This window comes from Phoxinus phoxinus (genome assembly GCF_949152265.1).
Source record: "Phoxinus phoxinus genome assembly, chromosome: 2".
Taxonomy (NCBI): domain Eukaryota; kingdom Metazoa; phylum Chordata; class Actinopteri; order Cypriniformes; family Leuciscidae; genus Phoxinus; species Phoxinus phoxinus.
The window spans coordinates 47,772,651-47,794,013 of NC_136877.1; the positions used below are offsets into that span (position 1 = coordinate 47,772,651).

The 21,363-nt window shown below is 37.8% G+C and overlaps 2 protein-coding genes across 3 annotated transcripts in view; one reads left to right on the forward strand and one right to left on the reverse strand.

Moving 5' to 3' along the window:
* Positions 1-21,363, forward strand: part of tm4sf5 (transmembrane 4 L six family member 5) — a 367,250-nt gene that overhangs the window by 105,282 nt on the left and 240,605 nt on the right. The window lies entirely within an intron of this gene.
* The window catches only part of nlgn2a (neuroligin 2a), a 245,553-nt gene that overhangs the window by 12,364 nt on the left and 211,826 nt on the right, over positions 1-21,363 (reverse strand). The window lies entirely within an intron of this gene.

The following is a 21,363-nucleotide window of genomic DNA, read 5'->3' on the forward strand; positions in this document are numbered from 1 at the left end:
TGAGGGAAATTTACTGCCACGGTACAGGTGAAACTTGCAAAATCTGAATCTCGTGCAAAAGTTCATTTATTTCACTAATTCAACTTAAAAGGTGAAACTAATATATTATATAGACTCATTACATGCAAAGTGAGATATTTCAAGACTTTTTTTGTTATAATTTTGATGATTATGGCTTACAGCTTATGGAAACCCCAAATTCAAAATTAGAATATTGAGAAAAGGTTTTCATAATCTGTAAGCCATGATCATCAAAACTATAACAAATAAAGGCTTGAAATATCTCACTTTGCATGTAATGAGTCTATATAATATATTAGTTTCACCTTTTAAAGCTGCAGTCCGGCACTTTTTTGGGTTTAAAAATATCAAAAAAGACATTTTTGAAAAAAACCGTAACCAGCCAGTGTTCAAAACGATCTGCTTGCCTTACCTCGATTCAAAACGGTAAGCTTGTAATAATGATTTTAATTCCAGTGGTACTGGTGGATTTCCGCGGGAATTTCGAGCATGTCTTTGCGTCATTACGTCACTTCTGTACACATAGAGAAGGAGTCCCGGCTAGCGTGTGTGGATGATGGAGGTGGAGAGATTTAGCTTAGCACTTGGTATGGCGGATCCCGAAAGTTTAAAGCGACAATCACCAGTGACAACTGGAGATTCACCCGTTGTAAAACCCAAAGACTTAAAAAATATATATTTTTCACGTTTTGACGTGATATAAGCAATCGTTAGATTTAATCAGCATGATAGCCTACTGCAATGCTTCCCCCCACCCCCCGAATTTGGTCAGAACAAAAGTGAATGTTACTTAATTGTTCAGATGACATTTTCCGATGAAAATTCTAATGTTGACACTTTCAAAAAGTATACTCTGAGATTGCTGGTGACAGTAACGTTACAGTATCCACAGCGACGCGGCAGCCTCAATACATTGTGTTCATCCGCGCTGTTTCATGCCGATTTACTACCCACGCACAGTTAATAATTCCGCGAATAACTGCAATTGCAGATTTCTAACAGAGATGGCGACAAAGAGGAAAAACGACGGACTGCAGCTTTAAGTTGAATTAGTGAAATAAATGAACTTTTGCACGATATTCAAATTTTGCAAGTTTCACCTTTATAAGACAAAGTGTAGTGTCATAAATATAATATGAAAAACTAGATTTGCGATGTTGGCACCCGTGGAAATAACACAGTCTGTGAAAAGAGTCCATTATGAGAAATTTAAAGTGACCCTGTTATGCTATTTTAAAGTTTCCTAGTTTTGTTTTGGAGTCTCCTACAACAGGTTTACATGCATCCAAGGTCAAGAAACACTTAAAGGATAATTCCGGTATTTAACACCTTGAGTCTATATTGTAGTTTGTTTTGGATGAACAAGAGTGGTGGACAACATTTTTTTGACAATGGTTCCTCTCTCGAGTTTTTGACTATAAAAGAATTGGCCATGGACCCATTTAACATGGGAGTCAATGTGCATGTCCGAAAATGTCATTAAAACAGCCAATAATGTTCGTTTACAAAACTGTTAAACTCACCGAGTGATTAGTGGTGTTCGTTGATGTTCCAGAAACAAAAAGTGTTGCGAAATACAGTTTCTGTCGTGTTTTATTCGTCATTTTGTAAGTTACAGGGTTGTGAAGTGTCTGAAAAAATAGTTCCACTATAGCAAAATAAACGGATTGGAATCATATATTGCGACGATATATTGTTTATAATCATCAACGAACACCACTAACCACTCGGTGAGTTTAACAGTTTTGTAAACGAACATTATTGACTGTTTTAATGACATTTTCAGACATGCACATTGACTCCAATGTTAAATGGGTCCATGGCCAATTCTTTTATAGTCAAAAACTCGAGAGAGGAACCATTGTCAAAAAAATGTTGTCCACCACTCTTGTTCATCCAAAACAAACTACAATATAGACTCAAGGTGTTAAATACCGGAATTATCCTTTAATATACACATAATATACAGTGAACATCTCCGCATTTCTCAAAGATTCAGTCTCTCCCTTCCTCAGCTCTTGATAAACAGCGATGCGAACAGTAACGATGGCGTCGGTTTTACCGTATCGATTCCAGCGCGAGTCTTCGTTCTTCTGAAGTGCATAAGTGGATTCTCAGCGTCTTCTTGACATGAACGACACGAACCAAACTCTTCCAGTCTCAGATACAACTACAGTGTTTGAGGGTCAAAGTAGACGTTGTTCACGGGCAGCCAATGAACACCATAGACTGGCTTTATGCAAATGTATAACATTGTTACGTAGGTTTGTAACAGGAAGTGAGACTGGAATTACTGACGACTAATTTCAACAGTTCAGAATCTATTCTTTCATTTAGGAGACAATAACTTTATTTGTCATGCAGTTTGATCTTTAAAACTTTGCAGACCTCAAAACTAATAAAAATGACAATGAAATTACTTAAACTTAAACCAAAATTAAAATGAAAACTGGAAGTGTAAAAATAAAAGCTAACTCATACTATAATATAATATAAATAATACTATAATTAAATAGGCCTAATACTATGTTTAGCAGTAAATCATCTATAAAACGGAAGTGAACTGCTGGACAGAAGCACAGTAAAGAAGAGAAAGAAGAAAGCATGAAAAATGGTGGACTAAAATAAGCCTGCAAAAAAACATGTGATTTGGCAATTAACGACTGATCTTATTTAGTCAAATGTCTGCAGATAACAGCAGTGTAAGAGTGAAGCCTGGAGTTTATGTGTGGCAGAATAAAATACAGAGAAGAAGAAGAAAGAGTGAGAGAATGAGTGGGTGCTCTAATTTGGAAAAACTGTTTCATCTGCCTCCAAGTCACCAGGAACTTTACTGATCAAAGTCTGACACGCGCACACACACACACACACACACACACACACACACACACACACACACACACACACACACACACACACACACACACACACACACACACACACACACACACACACACACACACACACGATAATATCTCCAGAGCGCATGTAAAAATATTCCATCGACGAACCGCATAAAACGTGTCCATGTTATCTTGCTTTCGGAGGCGGATGCTGTTCGGGAAGGCAGTCGTGTGAGACAGTTCTGGGAGGGAAATATACCGAATCATATATACCCAGTTATACCGAGTCGTAATTATATGACAGACTTTGCTCAGGCATTTTAAAATGACCAAACCGCATTTCAGACGCTGGTTAGTACAGTTATGCCGTCCCATCACGCATAAAGGGATTTTTTGATAGATGTGTTTCCATCATAGTTTGTGTACACTGTAAACCCGAATAAGTTGGCAAAACTCAAAACATTTAAGGCAATCGATTGCCTCAATTTTTTTAAGTTACGAAATTCAAAGTTTCAGTAAGCAGAACTAGCAGATTTTTATTTTGCCACTTGTCACCATGATGGTAACTATCCTAAAACCAACATTAACAGAAATTCTTCTAAATTAGCATAAAAAAAACATGAATCGCTACTAAATCTCCCACTTAACATTAATCTTGCACCAAAAAACCCCCATTATATTACACTTAATTTTAGCATTTACTCTCCCTTTCGAGTGCCATCGGCAAAGCATGCTGGGAAATATACATCCCAGCCGTTTCAGTGAAACTTAAGTTCGTCTAAATTAAAAGAAATAATTTCATAAAACTCAAAACAGTGACACAGTTCAGTTTACTTAAAATATATCAGTTCTGTGAACTTGAAAGAAAAAGAAAGTGCTAAATACTCATAAAAGTTAATTTGACTGAACTAATTAGTTTAATTTAAGTTTGTCCTACTCAAACCAGTTATTTTGAGCGTTAGATAACAAAAATGTATCAGCCTAATTGAGCACATACTTTTTTTTAATGCGCATTTTTAGAATATATTTGTATCTAAGTGTTTCCATCCAGAATTTGTTATGCGATATCCCATAATGTGCATTAAAAACAGATGGAAAGGCAGTGCGTATTCACCATAATGCTACATAACAACATTAAAGGATAATTCCGGTATTTAACACCTTGAGTCTATATTGTAGTTTGTTTTGGATGAACAAGAGTGGTGGACAACATACAAATCATTTTCCTCTCTCGAGTTTTTGACTATAAAAGAATTGGCCATGGACCCATTTAACATTGGAGTCAATGGGCATGTCCGAAAATGTCATTAAAACAGCCAATAATGTTCGTTTACAAAACTGTGCAACTCACCGAGTGATTAGTGATGTTAGTTGATGTTCCAGAAACAAAAAGTGTTGCGAAATACAGTTTCTGTCGTGTTTTATTCGTCATTTTGTAAAATCCCATTGAATTCTGTTAAAGGACTGAGTGCTCGTTAATATAAATGCGCTACCGGAAACGGAAAGGGGGCTGTTTACATTTGGTCGATGTAGTCTTTTTGCTCGCTTCCGTTTCTCATAAGGCTAGCGAGCAGAGCAACTGTGCTCCGGGAGAGTAAGCGAAATAAACAAACAAAACCTTCATTAATTGTTACTTGTAATATGAAGTTGAACTCGACTGTGACCGTGAGTGTCCCGCGAGACATAAACATCGGTTATCGCCATCAAGTGGTCGGGAGTGTGCTAACGCTTCAGATTCAAATATTGAGCGGAAGTTACACGGTTGTGAAGTGTCTGAAAAAATAGTTCCACTAAAGCTAAATTAACGGATTGGAATCATATATTGCGACGATATATTGTTTATAATCATCAACTAACATCACTAACCACTCGGTGAGTTTAACAGTTTTGTAAAACGAACATTATTGGCTGTTTTAATGACATGTTCGGACATGCCCATTGACTCCAATGTTAAATGGGTCCATGGCCAATTCTATTATAGTCAAAAACTCGAGAGAGGAACCATTGTCAAAAAAATGTTGTCCACCACTCTTGTTCATCCAAAACAAACTACAATATAGACTCAAGGTGTTAAATACCGGAATTATCCTTTAAAGTCTCTTATGTTCACCAAAGCTGCATTTGTTATTAAAGATAAAACTATTGTTAAATGCTATTAAAATTTAAAATTAGGGTTTCTATTTTAATATTTTAAAATGTAATTTATTTCTGTGATCAAAACTGAATTTTCAGCATCATTACTCCAGTCTTCAGTGTCACATGATCCTTCAGAAATCATTCTGATATGATGATTTGGTGCATAACATTACTTATTATTATTATCAATTGTACAGTTGTGCTGCTTCATATTTTTGTGGAAACTGTGATGCATGATCTTCTTGGATTTAATGAATAAAAAGTTCAAAAGAACAGCATTTATTTGAAATAGAATATTTTATGACATTTGAATGTCTTTACTGTCACTTTTGATCCATTAAATGTGTCCTTGCTGAATAAATACAAAAAAACCAAAAAAACAAATGACATTCATTCTGACCCTAAATTTGGAACGGTAGAGTATCAACTAATTTACAGCTTTCAACCACTTTGTCAGAGACTATTTTCGTTCTTATTATAGGCTATAAAGAATGAGAAGTACCGAGCCGGTGCAGGAGTCTCAGTAGAGAGGATGTTACGCAAACATTGAACTCTGAAGTGCCTTGATGCCTTCCTACATCCATACACTGCCTGTGAAAGTGCATCTTTCAGCTTTCAGACCGCTGGATTCTCACTTCTCAAAAATACATGAGCACAGAAGTCTTCTTACTCTTCTCACCTACGACCTTTCTGCTGGATTCTGTGAATATCATCAGACTTTTTGAATTCATAAGTGATGTGTGACAGTCTGCGGTTGAGGAGATAAGAGAGGTTAGATTATGGTTGTGGAAGGACAGTTAACAACGTAGATTTATCTATCACACACACACACACACACACACACACTTGACTTTACTCACAATATTTCACCTTGTTTTTCAGTATTGGCCTTGCAAGTTGATGTTTATGTTTTCAGGATCGATTAGAAGATTTACTAGCTGTCAAAGTCTACGTTCCCAGTGCCAGTTTTTGGGATTGACAACCGCATTTAGGCTATAGTGACAGTGACTATATATATATATATATCTGATGATAGGAGCATTTGAGTCGCGCAGAACTCAAAACTGACGAGAGCCGTTCCGGTGGAGAACAGTGACTGGGGGCGGTTTCACAAAGCTATTTTAGACCGGTCTATAGTGTTAGACAAGTCTAACATTTGCTCATAGACTAGTTAGACTGTTTCACAAAAATAAAGACCGACTTCATGTAGACCAAAAAAATTTGACACCTTACCCCCAGGCTAACTTTGGTCTAAGACTCTATGTTACCTTGGCAACCAGCAGTAACAATCAGTTACATCACAAACAGCCAAAAGAAAAGGGAAAATGGCTCATAATTTGTGGTTTGCAGACGACGTGGAGAGCACTGAGAAGGGAAAGGGTTTTTAGGGACCGCAGTAACCTACTGGAAATATATAATAATGAGGACTTCATCGTCGGTTTCGTTTTTGTATCTTTTCTGTAAGACTTTAACGCTCAACGGTCGGATTAACGCTGTTAACTGTCATAGCAATCTTTTCCAAACATTTCTTCTTGTTACTACATTCTCCGCTAAATTTCCCAAGTAAAATGTCCTTGTAACTGTTATACTCCTCCAACAAACACATATTTTCTGCTGGGATAAACTGCACTGAGCGGTTAAATGCGCTTACTCGATCCGCCATGTTTTTTGTTTTGAAAAGTGTCTTATTTTATCCAGAATGCATTGCAGTGTAGTCCTACTTAAGATAGTCTTAAGTGCTTTGTGAAACGGTCTGATTTAGATGTCTATCTGAAGTCTGACTATCTACTATATCTAAGCATAGTCAAAGTCTATCTTTGTAAAACCGGCCCGTGCTGGATCTGAAACCTTCACACGACACACACACAGCTCATATCTCCGTCGCTGTAAGTTACCGAAAGCGGAAACAGCCATGAAAACCTGCAACTCTCTCACACTGTACACTGAAATAAGAACAAAGTAAAACTTAATAAGTGTTTCATTTGCAAGTCTTTGCATGCAGACTTTTACATAAAGAAATTATGCAGAAATTTGAGTAAATTTAACATATGGAATTAAGTAAAATGTACTTAAGTTAGGAAGATTAACAAAGAAAATAAGTTTTAATTTGGCCAGTTAAAGTTTGTTGAGTAATTTCTACTTTTTACTTCGCAACATTGTTTCAAGCACAATTTACTCAAACAATATATCAGTGAATTAAGCTTTGAAAGTGAGTGCTTTACTAGAACATATAAGTAAATGATACAGTAGATATTGTGTAGACGACATATCTACAGAAGTAAAGTGGTATTGACCCAAACACAGAGACCTCAATACTTGGTACACAAAAACAGTAACATTCGTCGGATAATTTTATAGTACGAATGTGTCATTTTGAGTAGAAAATGAACTCCAGATGTCACAAAACAGCAAGCTATGAAAGCTAACAACAAAAGCAATGATAAAACAGTGTAAACAAAGATGGAAAACCTTTATTCATGCCCCAGTGCATGATGGGAACACCAGTATGAGAAAGTTGAGTTGGCTTTACTTAATTTTATAACGTTGATATTTACGCTTTTCATTTTTGTAAGTGAATGATGCGACAGATAACTAGTTCTCCAGTCCGAGAATGCGATTGTGAGTCCTGAAAAGTTACGGGTGTTGTTCGGTCACAGATTAAAGTTGTCACTCCGGTAAATAACCGTATGTGTGTGTGAACGTAACCGACTCAGATACAGGACTGACAACCGTATTCGGCTGCTGTGTGAACGTGAGTCTATCAACGCCAAAGTTAAACACACATCATAAATCTGTTGTGCATATAATGAATATCTCTGTAACTCATTCGTAAAATCATTTATGAACAATTTTCCATTGATAAAAATTGTTTTATGTATGATTTACACAAAATATCAATCTGCCCATGCTTCATGAAAACGACCCCTGACACAATTATGCTCAATTCTTGTCTCTAGGGGTGCACCGAAATTTCGGTCGCCGAAAATTTCGGCCGAAAATGGCATTATCGGTTTCGGGCCGAAATAAAAAAGCCAGCCGAAAATGTCAACCGAAAATGAATGTCAACCGCGCCCCTCCCATCCGCGCGCAAGCGCTTGGGTTTTACTCACGGTCGAGCTGTCACTCGTCACCCACCCCTCCCCTCCGTGCTCAAGCAGGTTTCACTCACGGTCGAGCTGTTTGCACGCGTCTGCAAAGATTGTTGAGCATGTCAGCGGTATGGAAGTATTTGAAAGTTTCAGATGAGGACAACCAACGCCGCCGCTCCCACCACGCGCATGAGCTGAGAGGGCACCAAAAAAGAGCGAAATGAAAAATCAATAATTATAATGCCGATATTATTTCAGTAGGCTATAGAAATAAAGACATCCCAAGTCTCCCGGAAGTTCCGGGAGTCTCCCGCATATTGATAGCGGCTCACTGATGCCCGCGAATTAGTTAAAATCTTCGGAATCTAGAGCGAGCGCGCCCGCGAGACAGAGACTGTGCTCCAAACCGTGTAGCGCGTGCACGGCAAAGAGGGAGAGAGAGCAAGAGACCGCGCGCGTGTGCCTCATGAAGCGCATGCAATATAAAATATATATAATATATAAAATATTTTAGGTTTTGTTATGTAACTGTTAGTGGTAATAAAAGTTTGATTATTCTATTGGTTTGTGATTTTTCATTTCAGATCCATTAAAAATTAAGCAATATAAATATATTAAAGTTTTTAAAAGAAGCCATTTTCGGTATCGGTTTCGGTTTTCGGCCAAGTGCATCCTACATTTTCGGTATCGGTTTCGGCCCAGAATTTTCATTTCGGTGCATCACTACTTGTCTCTTTTTACTGAAAGCATAAAGGGCTAATTGAATTCACTAAAAAAGTTGTGCCAGTGTAACATGATCAAATGATGGAGCCATCATGCCGTTGTCATTTGCATAATTCCTTCAGTAAATTGGGTGCTAAAACAACTCAAACAGTGAAATAAAATGTTTGAGTGAAATAAACGGTGCGAACAGCGGGACACACTTCATTCCAGTGAATTGCTCCCAAAGTGTACCATTATTATGACGATTTTTAATCAATTCCAGCGGCCTCAATACACTGCTAGCGTGCAGTCCACACACACACACACACACACACACACACACACACACACACACACACACACACACACACACACACACACACACACACACACACACACACACACACACACACACACACACACACACACACACACAGATATTTGGATTATTCCTCAAAGAACATCAAACTAGACTGTGCAAAAGCGTCACATCAAAGAGCGTCAGTTACGGAAATGAGATTGTCTGCGGCTGTTAACATTTATTACGTCACCCAGAGCAGATTTCTCACCGCAGTCAAATGATTTGCAAGTACAATGCAAACTCTTGCTCAAACATGTCCGTTGGCCTCAAATCTCTCTGTGAACTTTAAAATAACAAAGTTAAATTGTTTTTTGGCCTGAGTTTTGTGAGCAGCCATTAAAACCAGCACGGTCATTACTGAGATTTCACCCCCTAACATCTTCAGCTTTAGATTTATCTTCATTATCATTATTTCTGGGCTCTGCCAGGACTGTGTGTGTGTGTGTGTGTGTGTGTGTGTGTGTGTGTACTGCCATCAGTATTAAACGACTCTGTAAAATTGCCTCTAAAAGAATCCTTAGCAGAAATTTGGAATGGAAAATAAGATCCCACTTTTGTGATTAGCTCTCTCTCTCTCTCTCTCTCTCTCTCTCTCTCTCTCTCTCTCTCTCTCTCTCTCTCTCTCTCTCTCTCTCTCTCTCTCTCTCTCTCTCTCTCTCTCTCTCTCTCTCTCTCTCTCTCTCTCTCTCTTTCTCTCTCTCTCTCTCTCTCTCTCTCTCTCTGTCTTGTTTGTATGAATGTCTGAGTTATGTATTATATATTTCTGTACTTACTATTATTGAAAAGTAAGTTGTTTGTTGTTGTTTTCGGGTTTATTTGACTGCTGCTGTAAGGTCAATGTCAATGTCTGTACTTGGACTCGAGGACCCCTCGACAACGAGATGGTTCATCTCAAGGGGTTATTCCTCTTCAATAAATAAATGTCAAATAATATGATTAAATTTGATAAAATAGTAAACTCACCATTCTAAAAATCTAAAAAACTAATTTTATTTAAATTCTGTTTACCACAATCTCATAACTAAATGAACATGTGGTGAATTTTTAAATAATTGTTATTCTACTTTGAGCAGATGTTTCTGTATTTGCCATATCCTCGGGTGCTACAATATGAAACTTCATAACTGTCAATTAATTAAGAAATATTACAGGTGTTCCTTCATTTCTCCTTTTCCCCTCATTGAAATGCTTCAAACAAAACATGTTTTCTTTGGCTTCTTCAGTTTGTTAATCAACTTATCACTTAATGCCACTTTCCATTAGTCTTCTGTAATCTCCCTTTAAACAAGTTCCTTTAAGCAGATCCTCCTTCAGGAAAGGACAACATTATGCCAGGCGGTAAAAAACAGAGTAAACTCGAAGTATTAGTGATGCATTTAGTTTGTTAACTCTTAAACACTCCTTTCTTTCTGATATAACTACTCACTATGACAATACATAAACAATAAAATAAAATAAAAATGAAAGTCATCACCGTTACGTTATAACTCTCAATCACTCACAAAGCAATGTTTCATCCTGTCAGATTCCGTTCTGTTCGGCAAAGTTGAATAAATGAATAAAGTGGCATAACATTTTCAATAGTCTATTGTAGCCTTTCACAGAAATTCCTCCTTCACACAAGAACATTCAGTTTTTTCAAAAGATAGAGTTTAAAAGACAACGCATAACAAAAAAAAGACCCATATTTTGCCTCCTACACTCTTAAGCCCTATTCGCACGGGATAAGTATCACCTGGAGACCTGTAGTTATTTGTAATAATTGTGGAGGTTGTCTGAGATCTTAATCCCGTACGAATCGGCCATGTCTGTACTTTGTAAAGTAAAAATTCCCCCGCTAATGACCGACCATATTTCGCCGTACACCGAGGTCCTGTGATAATATTAGTCCCGTGCGAATCGGCATCTCTGTGATTCGGCGGGGTCGTATATCATTTTTTCAAGGTTTCTGTTTCCTGTTTGCTTTTTTATCCATTTTTTCGCGAAGAATGGAGGCTGCGTTGGAGTGTCTTGATAGTATTTTGGGTTCTGGGTAATATCGCTACATCATACAACTATACAATTTGCAGAAAGAGAAAGCTGAAAACCATCAGAAGAGCAAAAACAAAAAGAAATGACAGCTTTAGCGTAGGTTCTGCCAGGAAGACTCAATCAGCGTGCCACGTATTACTTCTCTCCTAACCAATCATGTGCTAACACTCACAGTATAAAAGATCGGTACTTACATTCGTCTGAGTTCGCAGATGCTGACGCTGCCAAGTACCTCCATCCTCCCCAACCACCACCCAGACGGCACCTTCCCCTTCATCCTCCCCACCACCACCAGGATGGTCCCTTCCTTAACCTCCAGGGGGGGTCGGCTGCGCCCCTGCCTTCGTCTTCAGGCAGGATATGCAGATTCCGCTACCCTCGCATTGCTCTCTAAGGACGGGGCCTACGCCAAAGAACTTTATAAATTCATGCTTGCTGGGCTGTTAATAAATATACGCTGTTATATCAATTTATCTCCCGAGTCTTTCTGGTAGAAATGATTAGATGGAGATGGATGACATGAATAGCAGCATGCGGTAAGGAACATTATTCTGTTTATGTTATATCACATAACGACAAGACATGTCCAAGCAATGGCCTATTGACATCATATCCGGGAGATAAGTCAGTAAATTCGAGTAAAATCACAGGCTTCGGTTATCCTGTGCGGTCAACATAATACTAATCCAGTGCGGATAGGGCTTTAAAAGTGCCGGTTCTCTATTGGCATCTGTGGTTCCAAGAACCTTTAACATCCATGAAACCGTTCCATACCATAAAAGGTTCTTTATAGTGTATTTTTTTTAATGTTCTTCAAACTAAGGAAAAATTATTCTTTTAGAAACAAAAATGGTTCTTCCATGGCATTGCTATGGAAACTTGTTTCCGCCACAGAACAAAACATTTTAAAAGATAATTGCGCCTTTTTTATCTTAATTGCGAGGTATAAACTCACAATTGTAAGAAATAAACTCGAAAATCTGACTTTATATACTGTATCCCAATTGCGTGTTATAAAGTCAGAATTGTGAGAAATAAACATGCAATTCTGAGAAAAAAAAGGGTTAGAATTGCAAGTTTATTTCTCACAGTTCTGACTTTATAACTCGCGAGTTTATATCTCACAGTTCTGACTTTATAACTCGCGAGTTTATATCTCACAGTTCTGACTTTGAACTGTGAGACAGTTCTGATCACGCAATTGTGAGAAAAAAGTTGCAATTACCTTTTTTATTTTTTATTCTGTGACGGAAACAAGATTCCACACATTGCTGCAAAAAAAAAAAAAACACACACAAAAAAAACATTTTTGCATGTGCATTGAAATGGTGATATAAATGCCGATGTAAAAACAATGTACCTAAAAAATTATTTGAGCAATAATGAGTAATTTGGTCAGCAGTAATGCACTGTGACTTTTCAAATTCACAACATAATGTGTGGCAGTGTATTTATGTGTGTTTGTTGCTATTATATGTGTAGTTGCTCACAGTTTCCTGCTATGATTCCCACTGTGCTTGTAGGAACACACACACACACACACACACACACACACACACACACACACACACACACACACACACACACACACACACACACACACACACACACACACACACACACACACACACACACACACACACACACACACACACACACACACACACACACACACACACACACACACACACACACACACACACACACACACACACACAGGAGAACAGATGGAGGAGATAGACACATGAGACTGCTATAGAAACTGTTTTCTGAAAGTAAGCAGATGTGTGCATGAGTCTGTATTACTGTTCCGTAAAATCTGAACCAAAATAATACACTGGGATCTCTTTCATATTCTATGCTTTCTATTGCTCTGTTTGATTCTTTTTCTTTCTCTTTCTCGCTCACTCCCTCTTCTTCCATTTACTCTCATTTGCTGTGCCCTCACACACTCCACTGGCCCTCCTGCCCAGGGTAATGGGGGGTGAAATAGGGGTGACAGTGGGCATTTGTAGTCCAGCACTGCATGATGGAACACACAGACACACACACACACACACACACACACACACACACACACACACACACACACACACACACACACACACACACACACACACACACACACACACACACACACACACACCTCCACAGGTGCTCTAACCGCCACGGTCTGTGTGTAATACCGGGGCTTTAGAAAAGAGTAAAGGCATAATGCATTTAATAACACACTCCAGGTAACAAAAAAAACTTATTTAAACACAGTGTGCCAGACTCTGACTCTCAGACACTGCTCGAGAGCAGATGTGCTCGCTGTATTAGTGACGTGTGAATGTGTGCCATTCAGAAGTGAATTGGGAATGCCATTTAAATTTCACTTCAGCTCCTGAATTTGAATGCAAGAAAGTGAATTAAAATGATTTGAACTAGAATAACAATCTTTGTAAAGTCAAGCTTTAAATATTGGCATGACAAAGCTTGGTTTAAAAGTTGAAGTTGGAGGTTTATTGGCAGAAAAACTTATAGAGATAGATAAATAGATAGATAGATAGATAGATAGATAGATAGATAGATAGATAGATAGATAGATAGATAGATAGATAGATAGATAGATAGATTTCATTTTCTGCCTATAAGCCTTGGACTTCAAGGGTTTTAAACATTATTCTAAACTTTTTCAGACAGACAGACAGAGATCTGCCTACAAAACCTTGAACTTCAAAGGTTTTAAACAGCAACTTTTGTGACTCAGTAAATCAAATACATTTTATTCTGAGATGAGAGGACTGTGGGTGGAACTGAGGATGGTTAATGATTAATAATTAACATTCTGGCTCCTTTGTGTTTAACAGATGGCGCTTGAACCATAAATACCATCTCTTAACATCCTGACTCTGTCTTTCTCCGTCTCCTCTGAACTTTTGTGCATTACTGTCACATTTTGTTGGGCGACGTGAGAGACTGACCCTGTGTGACCGCTTCCCTGAGAGTGTGTCCGTGCACCATCACGCTTCAGTGCTTCAGTGGTCACATGACCTCCTGTGATCCCACGCTGCGCTTCCTCCTACAGCGCAGAACTTTCCCTCCTCTTTCTCTTCACTTTCACGGCACTCGGGCCAACAGCGGCTCCAGCACTTCATCTTTCCCACTCATACCCTCTCACTCTCTCCCTTGCTTTCTTGCCTTGCAGCATAATTAAAAAATGCAAATGATATGATAAACTACAATTCATTTAGATGCTGCAGATTGTAGCCGTTTGTGTCGAATCGAATGTGGAGAGTATTTGAATAAATCTGATATCAGCTGTGTGTGCTGATAAGCATGAAATGAAGAGGGCCAGGAATACGAGGCTACATCTGTTTGGTGTAGAAAGGTGGAGGATCTGGAAAGTCGAAGGGTCGTAGACACAGAAGTCATGGTTCGTATACGGTGAAACTCGAAAAATCTGAATCTCGTGCAAAAGTTCATTTATTTCAGTAATTCAACTTAAAAGGTGAAACTAATGTATTATAGACTCATTACATGCAAAGTGAGATATTTTGAGCCTTTATTTGTTATAATTTTTGATGATTATGGCTTACAGCTTATGAAAACCCCAAATTCAAAATTAGAATATTGTGAAAAGGTTTTCATATCTGTAAGCCATGATCATCAAAAATTATAACAAATAAAGGCTCAAAATATATCACTTTGCATGTAATGAGTCTGTATAATACATTAGTTTCACCTTTTAAGTTGAATTACTGAAATAAATAAACTTTTGCACGATATTCAGATTTTTCGCGTTTCACTTGTATACCTCGACTTTGGGGTCACTGTGCGATTAGAGTTTGGTACATTCGGTACAAAGTTCAATATTACGCTTTTTCAAGATGAGCTAGAAGGAGAAAAAGGGCCATCTACATCTGAGCCTACTTCACCTTTCCCCGAGGACACAGCGAGTGAAGCGACACCTGAGGCTTCCCATTTCCAGGACACACATATTTCATTACTGGACTTCCACGACACAAATCGGCACAATACCGAATGATTGTGTCTCATTAAAACAGCGGAAACAACTTTAAAATACTCCATCATCTACGGCAGGGCTATTCAACTGGCGGCCCGCCGGCACCAACCTCCCTCCTCCTCTTTTCCTGGCCCGTACTTCTGTCGACTGAACCAGCGATACCAATCATTTGTAAATTTATCACTCACTGATAAAAAGGATTTTGTGGTGAAGTAAATACTAGTTAGTTCAGGCAAGAATTAAAAAAACTAAGTCAATTCTATATTGGTACTCAACTCAAGCGTGTAGAAAGCGTAAATATCAACGTTATAAAATGAAGTAAAATGACTCAACTTTTCTGATACTGGTGTTCCCATCATGCACTGGGCCTTGAATAATGAATGAGGTTGATTTTTCACTGTTTTCCAGCTTTATTTACACTGTTTTATCATTGCTTTGGTTGTTAGGTTTAGTAACTTGCCCTTTTGTGACATTTGGAGTTAATTTTCCACTCAAAATGACACATTCAAACACAAAAACGATCCATCAAATGTTACCGTCATTGTGTATTGTCTACCAAACATTGAGATCTCTGTATGCGTTCGCATGACATTTACTTTCTTATATGTAGAAATATCTAAAGTATTAATTAGATATTTCTAAGTAAAGCATTTAATTTCAAAGAGTGGTTATATTCAATGTTATATTTTTTGAGTGAAATGTAATGCACAGGAAATAGATATAACCTTTTTCTAGCCAAGATAAAATTACTTGTATCCTTAGTTACTTTCACTTAACTTAGACAAGTAGAGTTTATTTAATTCCATATGTAAAATTTACTTAAAAATATGCGTGTGAAATTTACTTAAAAAAAATATTCGTGCAAAAACTTGCCAAAGAAAAATTAAGTACATTTTACTTATTGTTTTTTTCAGTGTTATTTTGGTTCGATTCTTTTGAAACGCGCTTGCATAACGGACTGAATCATCTGTGCTCGGTCAGTACAGGAACAACATATAGCGCTGTTTTCAGTTGTTTCAGCACGGCCCAGCACGGAGTTGCAGTTACTCCCGGTCCCGGACACTATTACAGTTTTTCTGAATTGCTAAAACACTAAACCCCGTTCCCTGAACCAAATTCTCAATAGCCTAAACCAATTTGTCGAATAAATCACTCTTTCTGTAAAACATTAAACAAGTTCAGGCAGTTAAAACCCTGTTTGGAAATCACATGCACTCTAAACACATTCTCACTCACTAAAACACATTTTGCACTGTGATGCAATTATGTTTCAAAATGCTAAACACAGGCAGCTGAAAGTTAAACACAACTACAACACAGTTGTCATCGTTTACACACAATGACTCAAAATTGTTCACACTTGTTTCTAATGATGTGACCAAACCAACTGTACATACAAGTCAGATCAGAGTCCCAAAATTGACTTAAAATGTTGCGCTGATTGTTGATACCAACAATGGATGGAAACAATATAAGAGGGAGAGCAGGAAGAGGAGGTGAAGAAGCAGGAAGAGGAAGTGAAGAAGCAGGAAGAGGAAGAGGACGAGGAAGAGCAGGTGTGGAGAATGTAGTCAAGGCTGGATCTGCTTTAGGCTTTTTCCCTTTTCCTGCAGAGACGGCATTGTCTGAGATGTGGAGAAACTCCTGCGGCCGGACCGACATGAAGACGTGAAGCTGAATAACATCTCTCTCTGACCTTGATTCTGCAGTTGCACAACTCTTCTGAGTGTACTTTACTGTTACATGCTTTCCATTTAGAGTTTTTTACTGTAACCTTCGTGGCTTTTCAGTTGGGTCAGTGTATTTTCACAGAGCACAAGTGCTGAATATACAGGCATTCGATAGGCCTACTATTCAATATTCAGTAATACTATACTTGCAGTGTATACAATTTATTCACCTTTCTACTTACTACTTTTTTACGTAATTGCAAAATTTGTTTACTTACAATATACTTTTTTTCTGTAACTGCATTGGATTCTGTGTTCTCCATTTTTTTATGTAGTGTCTAACGAATGATCTGTAGTGTTTATGTTTATAATATTGACTCGCTGTGTGTTATGAGAGCATTGTTTGGTTTTGATAAAATGGTTTTGAGGGAATTGTTTGATTGAGGTTCTGTGAATGTGGTTGAATTCGTTTTTTTGTTTAAGGTTTTGAGAAAGGGAGTGATGGTTTCAAGAAATCGAAATTCAGAAAATCTGTATTAAACAGCGTTGCGACAACCAGTGGGAAGCGTTTCAGTTCGACAGACACCTCTCTGTTACAAACCACAAATCACTTCGACAAAACCACCTCGACATTCCCAACAAGACTGATGAAGAAAACAGCAGAAACATTGTGCCATGAACGAAATTAGAAGACTTTAAATCCCCTAATCACTACTGTAGTAATTTATGGTTTGGGCAGAAATGTGGAATTATTTATATTGAATACTATGTTATAGTAATTTATATTGCATTAGATTTATTGGGTAGGAAGGTAGGTAGAGGAATATATAATTCATTTTTGTTATGAAATTATGTCTTTGTGAAGGTGCGTATAGTTTTTAACCTGTGTTTAGACATGTTATATACAGTGGGAGTGAGTAGCCTGTGTTATGCTAAACCCCCAAACCAACCCACCGACCCACCTCAACTTTTCGATTTGATAATCCGGCCCTCGAATGAAGCAAGTTGAATAGCCATAATCTATGATCATACAGATACGAGTAAGTCATCATTTGAAAGGGTCACTCACAATAAAAACAAAACATTGTGCTTTTGTAAAATAAAGAAACAATCAAGATGCCGCTTTTTTTCCGTCCCAGTTTCCTTTTTAAAACATTTGTGGAGCGTATAACAAAAATGAATCGAAACTCAGCATATAGGCTAGTAAGCTCTTGCGTGCCGCCGTCTGAACTCTAGATCGTCTCTTATTCTGCTCTCTTTCCTGTTGTGGTTGTTAGCAAACAATGTTGCATTACCACGCGCGCCCCCTTCTGGATGGGAGTGTGGACCGCCTGTGACTGACTGTATTCGTCATCTGACTGAATGCATCGAACTGTGACGTCCGTACCGTGACAGTTCGGGACAAATACATGAACCATTACACCCCTAGTCAGAACTTTATTGACATTAAGATGAAACTGTCAAGAAAAGTCTCAGTTATATTCAATACCTAAAATCATAGATGATTTCTAGAATTCAAGAATCGAATAAGAATGAATTAAAATGTTTTTGAATACTTAGGACTACATCTAGGACTATTAGGATTGTTTCGCATTAACATCCCAGACAGCAACATATGTCAGCAACACCCCGACACTATGTTGCTGTCTGGGATTTCTCAGTACCATAATGGGACCCGATTTAAATTAAAGCAGTATAACAAATACTACTATAATGTATTCATTTTTTTTTTTTTTTTTTTTTATTCTCACATTACATTTATGATAATATGAGCACAAGATTTATTATGCATCGCAGTAATGAGGATTTGAGGGGAAAATATATAGGCTTTATTTTATTTAAACAAAATATAATTTCTAATTTCTGTCTTTTGATTTAGAAATGAAAAGCTACTTGAATTTTTTTTTAAAGGTTCCATGACTTTGCCCATTCTTCACATGCACTGTGCCAGTGGTCCATCAGTACACCCAGACTCTCATATAAAGCCATATAACCTCTCACACATAACTCTCTAAAGCTCTTTGTCGGTCTCTAAATTCCTCCTTTCTTTGCCCTGAAAAAACCTGCCAGTCAAAATTGCCAGTGCTTCAATGATGGAAGTGAAAGCGATGGACTCATGCATTCATAACTCACTCGCACTATAAATAAATGAATACAATAAATTATACATTAATGTCATAATGTTTTTCTTCATTATTGGGAATATTTCAGCAGGGAAAGAGAGAGAGAGTGAGATGCACTCGCACACAATGCCTGGACTCCTGTTGAGCCTTTCAGAATTCACAAAACTTTCATAATATTTTGCAACTGGCTGACATTTATAAATGATCAACCATAAAAACAAATGGCTCATAAATACAGATTAGAATCACACAATATTTCTATGGTAATACTTTACATTGTCAAATTAGATGAGAAATAAAGAGAAAGAAAGAAAGACAAAATCTGCTTAGCAGGGAGAAAATGTGCTAGACGATAAAGAGTCTGACAAAGAGCTGCCGGGTTAGACAGGAACATCGACATGTAAATCTGCGTTTATCTGAAATAAATGATACCACAATAATAGACTGGTGTGAAAAAAAACAATAATAATAATAATTGTGGCATGGAAGTTGGAACCGTTGCACACAAAATGTCCTAAAAATAGTGGACAGCACCACAACAAACTTGTAGCCAATCAGCAGTCCTGTTCAAACACGATCTCTTAACGGTAATTTACCAGTAAAAATCGTGTGTGAAAGGGCCTAGTGAATACAGACTTTACTCTATAGGTGAAGGAGACTGTCAAGAGAAAGAGAGACCGAATTTGCATAAACTTTCCTGCATAGGAAGTTTTTTTTTTCTTCAAAATACTGAACACATATCCTGGAGTTTCTTTAATGTGTTTCCTACTTTGTATTAGTTTCTCTTTCTCCCTCTCTCTCTCTCTCTCTCTCTCTCTCTCTCTCTCTCTCTCTCTCTCTCTCTCTCTCTCTCTCTCTCTCTCTCTCTCTCTCTATTCTGCAGCGTGCAGGGTTTGTATAGTTTGGCTTCTGGGAGACACTTGAGTTTTTGTGTTTATCCACTGTGTGTGTATAGGGAACAGCGCAATGCACCAGTGCTACCTGAAAACACAGTTATACACACTCTCTGTCTCTATTTCTCACAGACAAACAGAAGCAATCTAATACAGACACACTCCGAAGACTAAACCGCAATCTTTTCAGGATCGACACACAATAATACTAGTGTGTGAGTGTTAGAATGAGACATTTAACTTCGGTTACACTTTTTCAATAGTCCACTTTAGACATCCTACTAACTTTAAGTAACTTTGTAACTACATGTCACTAATTTTCATTACAGGATTAGGTTAGTAGTATAAGACAAGTAGTTGTAAAGTTACTTAAAGTCAGTAAAATGTCAGTAAAATGCATACATATTGAGCAGACAGTCTATTAATACTCTAATGAGAGTTAATGAACAAAGCTACTTATAGTTAGCAGTCTAAAGTGGACTATCAAAATAAAGTGTTACCGTAACTTCTTTCCATTTCATCTGAAAAAGATAAATAAAAAGTCATAAGACCAGCCTGAGACCAACAAGTCATTTTAGACTGATGTTCAGTGATGTAGTAGTATAGTGATTAGTGGTCACAGTAGCTGCGTTTCCATTACAGATTTGAACATATTTTCTTAATTTTCTTTAAAAACGATTGCGAAATGACGGCGTTTCCATTAACCGATGTTATGCGACTACAATTTTTTACTCTCGCGATAAGCCATTCCAAAAATCATGGCGACGGATGTTAGGTTTAAGTGTATCTCAGCCGCCGCACTAGCCATTATTTTTAATGGAAGGAGACGTGGCGTGTTATCCAAGCATTAATGGCGAGGAAAGCCTCTTATACTTGTGAGCGGCTCGTATGAGGAGTTTCTGGTGTTTCTCCCTCATATCTGCTTCCAGCTCTTGATCAAATGTGGCGTTTCTTTGTTGTTTAGAATCCAGCATTTCCATAATACTTTTGTCTTTTATAAGTTAAATTAAAAACTTTGTTTTGTCTTCTGTCCAATCACACCGCACCATGTACGTCAGGTGACCTGTAAATGCACAAGAACTGTTTCCATTGCAGTTTTGCGAAATATTCCTTTTTCGAATTACCTGGAAAACCACCTCATGCGAGCGTAAAACTTTTTTTTTGCGATATATGGGAGTTTTTGTGAAATGTACGTGTTTCATTTTCATTCAATGTGAAGGGTAATGGAAACACGGCTAGAGAAGTATCAGTAACCGTACAATAATAGTGTCAGTGCCATAATGGTAACAATGATGCAACAGTAACACTGCCAGATACATTTCCGGGAAAAAAAGGGATGAGTAAGAGATGGGAAATGCAGAGGCTCACTGGGAGAATGACAAGAAGAACACACAGGGAGGAAGAGACAGGGAGACAGAAAGAAAGAGATGTTCTCATATTTATTTGATGATGGAGCAGAGGCTTTTACTGGCAGGTGTAAAGAGC